Source organism: Rana temporaria, chromosome 5 (genome assembly GCF_905171775.1).
Source record: "Rana temporaria chromosome 5, aRanTem1.1, whole genome shotgun sequence".
In the NCBI taxonomy this organism is placed as follows: Eukaryota; Metazoa; Chordata; class Amphibia; order Anura; family Ranidae; genus Rana; species Rana temporaria.
Genome location: NC_053493.1, coordinates 8,913,252 through 8,923,598, shown reverse-complemented (window position 1 = coordinate 8,923,598; position 10,347 = coordinate 8,913,252). Strand labels below are relative to the sequence as shown.

The 10,347-nt window shown below is 50.3% G+C and overlaps 1 protein-coding gene across 1 annotated transcript in view; it reads right to left on the bottom strand.

Annotated features, from left to right (window-relative positions):
- The window catches only part of LOC120939780 (lymphocyte antigen 6E-like), a 440,733-nt gene that overhangs the window by 406,954 nt on the left and 23,432 nt on the right, over nucleotides 1-10,347 (bottom strand). The gene's annotated exons all lie outside the window — the stretch shown is intronic.

Here is a 10,347-nt window from a genome sequence, read left to right as displayed (position 1 = left end):
CTTGCGCCCTAAGTTACGGCGGAGCAACGTATGTGCTCCGGCGTAAGCCCGCCTAATTCAAATTTGGATGATGTGGGCGTGTTTTATATAAATTTAGTGTGACCCCACGTATTTGACATTTTTTACGAACGGCGCATGCTCGAAATTCCGCCGCAAATCGTCAATGCTTTAGACGTGAACGTAACTTACGTACAGCCCTATTCGCGAACGACTTGCGCAAACAACGTAAAAATTTAACGCGAGAACGACGTGCATACTTAACATTGCGTACGCCTCATAGACCCAGGAGCAACCTTACGCCGGAAAAAGCCTAACGTAAACGCACGTACGTTTCTGAATCGGCGTATCCAGGTCATTTGCATATTCTACGCTGAAATCGACGGCAGCGCCACCTAGCGGCCAGCGTAAATATGCACCCTAAGATAACGATGGCGTAAGAGACTTACGCCAGTCGGATCTTAGCCTAATTTTCGGCGTATCTTGCTTTCTGAATACAGAAAGAAGATACGCCGGCGCAGATTTGAATTTTACGTGGCGTATCTATGGATAACGCCGGCGTTAAATTCTTGCTGAATCTAGCCCATTGTTTGGAATACAGACATTTGTATCTTGACTTTGACTTACAACTGTGAGAAATTTTTGAAGGACCCAAAATGTGGTGTTTCCATTCTAGCATTGGGTTGTAGGGGAGCCATGACAGGTTGTATTGGTTTCAGTGGGCATTGTATGGGTACAGGGGAATATAGTGGGTCACTCAGATTGTGGGAGAGGGGCCCATTCGCATTGATGCAATGTGGGAGAGGGGCCCATTCACATTGATGCATTGTGGGAGAGGGGGCCCATTAACAGTGGTGCATTTGTGGGAGAGGGGCCCAGTCACATTGATGCATATTGGGAGAGGGGGCCCATTCACATTGATCATATTGGGAGAGGGGACCATTCACATTGGTGCATTGTGGGGAGAGGGGCCCATTCCACATTGATGCATATTGGGAGAGGGGTCCATTCACATTGATGCATTGTGGGAGAGGGGGCCCATTCACATTGATGCATTGTGGGAGAGGGGCCCATTCACATTGATGCATTGTGGGAGAGGTGGGCCCATTCACATTGGTGCATGTGGGGAGAGGGGCCCATTCACATTGATGCATATTGGGAGAGGGGCCCATTCACATTGGTGCATTGTGGGAGAGGGGCCCATTCGCATTGATGCATTGTGGGAGAGGGGCCCATTCACATTGATGCATTGTGGGAGAGGGGGCCCATTCACATTGATTGCATTGTGGGAGAGGCGGCCCCGCTGTAAATGTTCATTGGGGAGGAGAGGAGGCCATTCACATTGATGCATTGTGGGAGAGGCGGCCCGCTGTAAATGTTCATTGGGGAGGAGAGGAGGCCATTCACATTGATGCATTGTGGAACCCTTCAGGTCTGGCTGTGGATTTAGAGGGGACACCCCCATGCCAATTTTTTTTTAATTGCGTGAGGTATTTACCAGACCCTTATCCGAGCATGCAGGTCAGTAAAGGGAAGGGACAAGTACCCCCCCCCCCTCCGAACCATATCTGGCCGCATTCCCTCAACAGGAGGGGTTGCTTTGGGGGTGGGGCTCTGCTCATGTTGTTGGGGGACAAGGGCCTCTTTCTGACAACCCTGGGTGGTGGTTGTGGGTGTCTGTGGCAGAGGGCTTACCGGAATCTGGAGGCCCCTTTTAACAAGGGCACCCCACATTCTGCCCCCCCCCCCATGTGGATGAGTATTGTACCCATTCTCCAAAAAAAAAAGAAGTGTGTTACAAAACACAAGAGATGGTCTTTGACATGTCATTTATTACAAATCGTGTCTTCCTCCTTTGTTTCTTCTTTCTCTTCTCTCTCCATGGTTTCTTCTTCCTTCGGTCTTATTCCTCCAGTGTTTCTTCTTCCCCCTCCAGTGTTTCTTCTTCCCCCTCCAGTGTTTCTTCTTCTCTCTCCAGTGTTTCTTCTTCCCCCTCCAGTGTTTCTTCTTCTCTCTCCAGTGTTTCTTCTTCTTTTCTCTCCAGTGTTTCTTCTTCTCTCTCTCCAGTGTTTCTTCTTTCTTTGGTCTTCCCCCTCCAGTGTTTCTTCTTCTTCCCCCTCCAGTGTTTTCTTCTTCTCTCTTCAGTGTTTCTTCTTCTTCTCTCTCCAGTGTTTCTTCTTCCTTCGGTCTTTGACATGTCATTTATTACAAATCGTGTCTTCCTCCTTTGTTTTCTTCTTTCTCTTCTCTCTCCAGTGGTTTCTTCTTCTTCGGTCTTATTCCTCCAGTGTTTCTTCTTCCCCCTCCAGTGTTTCTTCTTCTCTCTCCAGTGTTTCTTCTTCCCCTCCAGTGTTTCTTCTTCTCTCTTCCAGTGTTCTTCTTCTTCTCTCTCCAGTGTTTCTTCTTCTCTCTCCAGTGTTTCTTCTGTCTTTTCTCTCCAGTGTTTTCTTCTTCTTCTCTCTCCAGTGTTTCTTCTTCCTTCGGTCTTCCCCTCCAGTGTTTCTTCTTCTCTCTCCATTGGTTTCTTCTTCCTTCGGTCTTCCCCCTCCAGTGTTTCTTCTTCTCTCTCCAGTGGTTTCTTCTCCTTCGGTCTTATTCCTCCAGTGTTTCTTCTTCCCCCTCCAGTGTTTCTTCTTCTCTCTCCAGTGTTTCTTCTTCTTCTCTCTCCAGTGTTTCTTCTTTCTTTGGTCTTCCCTCCAGTGTTTCTTCTTCTCCCTCCAGTGTTTCTTCTTCTCTCTCCAGTGTTTCTTCTTCTTCTCTCTCCAGTGTTTCTTCTTCTTCTCTCTCCAGTGGTTTCTTCTTCTTCTCTCTCCAGTGTTTCTTCTTCTTCTCTCTCCAGTGTTTCTTCTTCGCTCTCCAGTGTTTCTTCTTTCTTTGGTCTTCCCTCTCCAGTGTTTCCGGCGCTGCGCTGTTTGATTGGACAGGCGATCGCCAAGGACCTGTCACGTGTCCTAGGCGATCGCCTACAGGGAGGGGCTGCCAAAAGCGATTAAGCTTAATCGCCTTTCAGCCCCTCGGCGAGAAGGAGGAAGTGGGACAGGAATTCCCCTTCTCCTGAAGCCCCCACTCCCCCCCCAAAAAAATTACATGCCAAATGTGGCATGTAAGGGGCGAGGAGTGGTTAAGAGGAAGTTCAATTTTTAGGTGGAACTCCTCTTTAAGTGATGAAGATTTCATCACTTCCAGTATTGGTTCTGCATTTACCTGGCCTTGGAGGGCAGAGGAGGGATGAGGGGTCTAATAAACCCCAGATTTCTCCATAAAGAGGATATGTCACTACCCAAGGTATCACAAGAGATGATAAATATCACTAGTTTTGTTAGCTGTTTTTTTTTTTGGTTAAGGGTTATCTGAAAGGGTTCAAATGTTTTCGACAGGGGGCGCAGTTTCAGTGCTTGCCATAGGCGCTATTTTCACTAGATACGCCTCTGCCGGCTACAATGATCCCCGGTGGTTTGTCGAGACCCTATTGGATTGCCAGCCTCTCATTGGCTCTCCTCAGATGGACTCCCCACCGAACAGCTACACCGCTTGGGATCTTCAGAGTTGGGAACCCAGTCGACTACTGGGCTCCCTGCCACAGCTCAAATGTTCCGGACCAACATGGTCCCGGAACCAGGAATACTGCGTGGCACGCGTGCCCCCCGACCGGAAGGCCATTAAGGCCTTCCAGGGAAGAGCACCCCAGAATGAGCCCACAGCACAGCCAAGCTGAGACACAGACCCAGATTTAAACATATTAACTGGATCAGAGTCAGTTAACACCCTCTAAATTTAAAGCGGTGGTTCACCCACAGTGACATGATTTTACCATCGAGACAGGCATTGTAGCGCGAGCTACAGTATGCCTGTCCCGATTTTTTTAACCCCGGACTCACAGTGTAATCGTACATTATAGATTTCGGCTCCCGCGGGGATGAGCGTGCCTATGGAGAGGGAGGATGATTGACGGCCGGCCCTGGCACGTCACTCTCCCCGAAGACAGCCGGAGTAGGTCTCGGCTCTTCACGGCGCCTGCGCACAGGCTATGCGCAGGCGCCGTGAAGAGCCAAGCCTATTTCGGCTATTTGCGGAGAAGCGTGACGCGCCAGAGCCGGCCCGTCAATCATCCTCCGTCTCCATAGGCACGCCCATTCCCCGAGGGGAGTCGGTATCTTCGATGTACGAGTAACGGTGAGTACGGGGATAAAAAAATCGGGACAGGCATACTGTAGCTCGCGCTACAATGCCTGATTTTATGGTAGAGACAAAACATTTTTTTTTTTTGGTGGGGTTTATAGGGTGAACCCCCGCTTTAACTAGCACCGGCAGAGGCGGCTCTAGGCTTTGTGAGGCAAAACTTGACATGGGGCCCCACTCACACCCATGATGGGAAAAATAATTCAAGGACAAGAGCCTCTTCCCCACAAACCCTGGCCGGTGGTTGTGGGGGTCTGTGGGCAGGGGGCTGATTGGAATCTGGAAGCCCTTTTACAAGGCGGCCCCCAGATCCTGCTCTTTACTAATTAAGGGGGCGGGGGCCACCCGGTGATGTCAACTGTGAACCCGCCCCCTTGTGACGTTATTGACTGAGGGCACACTGGGTCATTGACGTCACAAGGGGTGGTGTCACGGATATTTACTGATTGTTAGGGACGCTGGCGGCCCCGCTCCTGAGTCAGGGCTCTTAACCGCTGCCTGAGCACATCAGTGTTAAGGTCCCCTGTCCCTCAAAACTGGGGTAATGGATTGGGTAAGTTAGGCAGCCACGAGGCCCCTGTGAGTGTGAGGCCTTAGGCGACCGCCTAATTTGTCTAATTAAAGAGCCGCCTCTGAGCACCGGTACTTTGAAATAACCAGCGCTACACTTCTTTTTAGGCTTAAGCCTGGGTTCACACCTATGCGAATTGGATGTGAAAAACCCACATCCATTTGGCAATAGCAGGAGATTTTGACCATCTCTCTATGGAGCCGGTTCACATATCTCCGCTGTGGCTTCAGTGTGAAATTGCACAGGATCCCTGTACGTCTTTTGACCAGTTTGAGGTCTGAATACAGCCCAAAATTTGTCCTGAAAATCGGAAACGGTGAATAGGGATGGACCCCTGCTGTGAGCCACATGCGGTGATGGCGTGTTTTACACTGTCGGATCTTAAGATGCAATTCCGCGGCCGCCGCTGGGGGGAGTTTGCGTCGTAAACCAGCGTCGGGTATGCTAATTAGGGAGTTACGGCGATTCACGACGGAATTTTCGCGTTCGCTGCGTCGCCGCTAGTCTCGTTTCCCGTCGCAAAGTTAGTCGATATTTTTCCTGCCCTAACTTTAGACAGCAAGGCGTATTGCTGTCTAAAGTATGGCCGTCGTATCCCGCGTCGAAATTCAAAATTTAACGTCGTTTGCGTAAGCCGTCCGGGAATACGGAGAGTACGCTCACGCGCGTCGCCGTTCAAAAAAAATGACGTCACGGCGCGCAAAGGCACGGGGCGGGAGTTAAGAAACGGAGCATGCGCAGTAGGTCCGGCGGCGGGAGCGCGCCTAATTTAAATGGCACACGACCCCATTTAAATTGGCCTGCCTTGCGCCGGGAGGCCGCCCGGCGTAGTTTTCATCGCAAGTGCTTGGTGAATCAGGCACTTGCGATGAAAAATCGCGGCGGTGTAACGTATCTAGGATACGTTACGCCGCCGCGATTCTAACGTGATCTGGCCCTATGTTACACCCACCGGGTTTTTTTTTTTCATTTTACTCTGTTCTCGAGGTTTGTCGAGTTTAGCCTAGCTGTCCTTCGCCTTTCCGTGTGTTTCTGAGGCTCTCCCGGCACCCCCCTCCCACCTCTGGCCACATGCGGTATTGCAGGCCATTGAAGTTAAAGGGTCACTAAAGGAATTTTTTTTTTTTAGCTAAATAGCTTCCTTTACCTTACTGCAGTACTGGTTTCATGTCCTCATTGTTCGTTTTTGCTTTGAAGTGGCTGAAATTCTGCTCTGATCTCCACACTTCCTGGTTGCCTGTTTCCTTATAACCATCATACTGGGAGATTTCTCACGGTGGTCTAAGTTGTCATTACTGTGTGTCTAAAACTCCTCAGAACCAATTCAGATTCATTTAAAAACAAAACACTGCCCTGGATTTGTTTGTTTTTGTTCTGTGTGTCTTCCCGACTCACCTCTCACCCGGAACTTCATGTATGTCATTTAAAACCAAAGTGAAACTAGAGGCACATTATATGATAGATTAAATTCAATTTTTAATAATTTTTTAAAAGGAATGAAGGAAAAGGGATATGGCAGCCTCTGCCCCTTTTCCTCATGGGAAAATGGCAGGAGTAGGCAAGTTTAGGTAGGGTAGGAGTCAAGGGGTTAATTGGCGGGCTTACAGGCTGAGGAGTCAGCAGAAAATTTTTTCCCTTAGCAACTGGAAAGCCCGCTAAAAGTTCAAGTAAAATCAGTTTTAGGAATTTTCTGTCTAGCAACAGGGAGAGAAGCCCGCGCAAAATGTTCAAAGCCGTTTGAAACCAGCTGATCTCAGGCTATAAAAGAAGGGGTTCCGGCGGTCGGAGATCAGTTCGCCTCAGAGACGGAAGAACTGTGTGGTTCTCCAGGTAACCCCATTTGAACAAACAGTGTCTCTGAGGCCAGAAGATGAGTCTGGTGCGGCAACTACTGGAGCGAGCGGGAGAAGACGGCGGGGATGCCTGGATCCGACACTGCCTCGACTTACCCGCGTCCTACGAGTCAAGAGGCTCCGGTGGGAGCCGCGTCGGTCGGGGAAGCTCCGTGCGGACGTCCGTTGAAGAGGATCATCCTGATGTCGACGTCCGGGAGCCCGATCCGCAGGAAGAGGAGGCCGGTCCAGGAAGGTCGCCAGGTTCCGGGTCACCGTCGAAGAGGAGGCTCCCCCCAGACCCGCGTCACTGAAGCGCCGAAGAGGAGCGCACTCCGCGCCAGGGTACTCCCCCTCTCTCCTCCGCGCTCCACGGCTGATCAGAGCAGGTCCTTCTCAGGACGTGTAAACACAAGCGGGGGGCAGAGCCAGAGGCGGGGCAACGGGGGGGTATCAGAGGCGGTGCACTGGGGAGGTACCAGAGGCGGTACCCGTGATGCATCCGCAGGCCGCTGTGTTTTTTCCTCCTGACAGGTACCCTGGAGCTTCCGGAGCAGCGCTGCGGGGGGCGGCAAGAGGTGGTTCGCACAGCGCATCCCCCAGGATGGACGGGCGGTAAGCAGGGCTTCCCTCCAACAGGCACAGCCGGCTTCACAGCAGCGGAATTCAGCGACCACTGGACCCAGCACTACACCAGCGTCGGGGCATCTGCTAGGCACTAGGGATGTCGTGACACCTACATCTGCTGCCAGCTCACAGCAGCAAGGTATGAGTGATCTTGCTCCTGGTGTTTTGTTATCTACAGTTGCCGAGTTATTATCTAAGTTAGTGAAAGATTTAAATACTAACTCACATGTCAATGCTGTTCCTGCTACTGCTGCTAATGTGTGGTCGCCATCTAGTGGCGCTTTAGATGATTGCACTCACAATATGCAGAATGTTTCTGACACACAAAATGTTTCACAATTGGATGTTTATCCGGGTTATTCTGTTGCACTTTCACAAAATCTCCCGGAAACATGTCTTAAGGTACCGATGCCTTGCGAGGTCAATCCGTTAGGTTTTCATTTGTCTACAACAATAAAAGATAGGATCTGGAAGGGGGAGTTCATCGATATTTTATCGTTGCTCCCGTCTTCTAGGGATTTTGTGGTCAGGACTGAGAAGAAAGATGAAGATGACCGGCGCAGGCCGGTTCAAAAATCATTTAATAATTGGTTGCAGGCGTTCTGCATCTTTTCAGGTATTATGTGTGAAAAATTTCCTGAGCGTAGCGCAGGCTTATTTCAACATCTTGACATTGTGATAGAAGCATTTAGGAACTTCGGAGGTTTGGCGTGGTATAGCTATGACGAAGCTTTTCGCCAGAAGCTGTCGGTGCACCCTTCCTTAAAATGGGGGGTGAAAGATGTTGGCCTTTGGCTAAACCTTTTTCTGCCCCAAAGGCCAACATTTTCCAGACCTTCCACTAATGCACAACCGGTCGGTACCTCTGGTTACAGGAAGGGGTTGTGCTTCAGCTTCAATGATAGTCAGTGCAGGTGGCCTAATTCATGCAAATACCGGCATGAATGCGCATTCTGCTCTGGCTCTCACCCAGTGTCCAAATGCTTTAAAAAGTTGTCAGCAGCGAACCAGTCAAATAATTTTTCAAAAAGCAGTCACTCCAGTGATGCTCCAAAACATGCTTCCTTTTCTCAATCTTTATCCAAACCAGCAGAAGGCACGCCTTCTCACTGAGGGTTTTGATAAAGGATTTCTACTGCCGATTTTTTCTGGCTTGGGTTGTAACATAGTGAACTAGAAAAGATACAATTTCTGGGGAAATTGTGCGGCGTGGTCTTGCCTCCACCAATACTCCTGACTGGAGACGGTGCCCCTGGAGATGTAAATGTGATCCAACCGTGTGTCGATCCAATTCGGTCCATTGCCCCATCAAAAACTGCTCCATCAAAAACTAGCCCATCAAAACTGCACCATCAAAACTGCACCATCCTATTTGCCCATCAAAAACTGGCTGCTATGGAGGGTTGCTATGGACTGGTTGCTTTGGACTGGTTGCTATAGACTGATGGCTATGGACGGTTGCTATGGACTGGTTGCTATGGACTGGTTGCTATGGAGTGGTTGCTATGGACGGTTGCTCTGGATTGGTTCCTATGGACTGGTTGCTATGGACGGTTGCTATGGACTGGTTGCTATAGACTGGTTGCTATAGACGGTTGCTATGGAGTGGTTGCTATGGAGGGTTGCTATGGAGGGTTGCTATGGAGTGGTTGCTATGGAGGGTTGCTATGGAGTGGTTGCTATGGAGTGGTTGCTATGGAGGGTTGCTATGGAGGGTTGCTATGGACTGGTTGCTATGGACTGGTTGCTATGGACTGGTTGCTATGGACTGGTTGCTATGGACTGGTTGCTATGGAGGGTTGCTATGGACTGATGGCTATGGATGGGTTGCTATGGACGGTTGCTATGGACTGGTTGCTATGGACTGGTTGCTATGGAGTGGTTGTTATGGAGAGTTGCTATGGAGGGTTGCTATGGACTGGTTGCTATGGACTGTTGCTATGGACAGTTGCTATGGACAGTTGCTATGGACTGGTTGCTATGGAGTGGTTGGTATGGACGGTTGCTTTGGACTGGTTGCTATAGACAGTTGCTATGGAGTGGTTGCTATGGAGGGTTGCTATGGACTGGTTGCTAGGGACTGGTTGCTAGGGACTGGTTGCTATGGACTGGTTGCTAGGGACTGGTTGCTATGGACTGGTTGCTATGGACGGTTGCTATGGACTGGTTGCTATGGACTGGTTGCTATGGACGGTTGCTAGGGAGTGGTTGCTAGGGACTGGTTGCTAGGGACTGGTTGCTAGGGACTGGTTGCTAGGGACTGGTTGCTATGGACTGGTTGCTATGGACGGTTGCTATGGACTGGTTGCTAGGGACTGGTTGCTAGGGACTGGTTGCTATGGACTGGTTGCTAGGGACTGGTTGCTATGGACTGGTTGCTATGGACGGTTGCTATGGACTGGTTGCTATGGACTGGTTGCTATGGACTGGTTGCTAGGGAGTGGTTGCTAGGGAGTGGTTGCTAGGGAGTGGTTGCTAGGGAGTGGTTGCTATGGACTGGTTGCTATGGACTGGTTGCTAGGGACTGGTTGCTATGGACGGTTGCTAGGGACTGGTTGCTATGGACTGGTTGCTAGGGATTGGTTGCTAGGGACTGGTTGCTATGGAGTGGTTGCGGTTGCTAGGGAGTGGTTGCTAGGGACTGGTTGCTATGGACTGGTTGCTATGGACTGGTTGCTATGGACTGGTTGCTATGGACGGTTGCTATGGACTGGTTGCTAGGGACTGGTTGCTAGGGACTGGTTGCTAGGGACAGTTGCTAGGGACTGGTTGCTATGGACTGGTTGCTAGGGACTTGTTGCTATGGAGTGGTTGCTATGGAGTGGTTGCTATGGAGTGGTTGCTAGGGACTGGTTGCTATGGACTGGTTGCTATGGACTGGTTGCTAGGGACGGTTGCTATGGACTGGTTGCTAGGGACTGGTTGCTATGGAGTGGTTGCTATGGAGTGGTTGCTAGGGACTGGTTGCTATGGACTGGTTGCTAGGGACTGGTTGCTATGGACGGTTGCTAGGGACTGGTTGCTAGGGACTGGTTGCTATGGAGTGGTTGCTATGGACTGGTTGCTATGGACTGGTTGCTATGGACTGGTTGCTATGCATGGTTGCTATATGCAGAGCATGCAGAAGTTACGCAGAGCCAA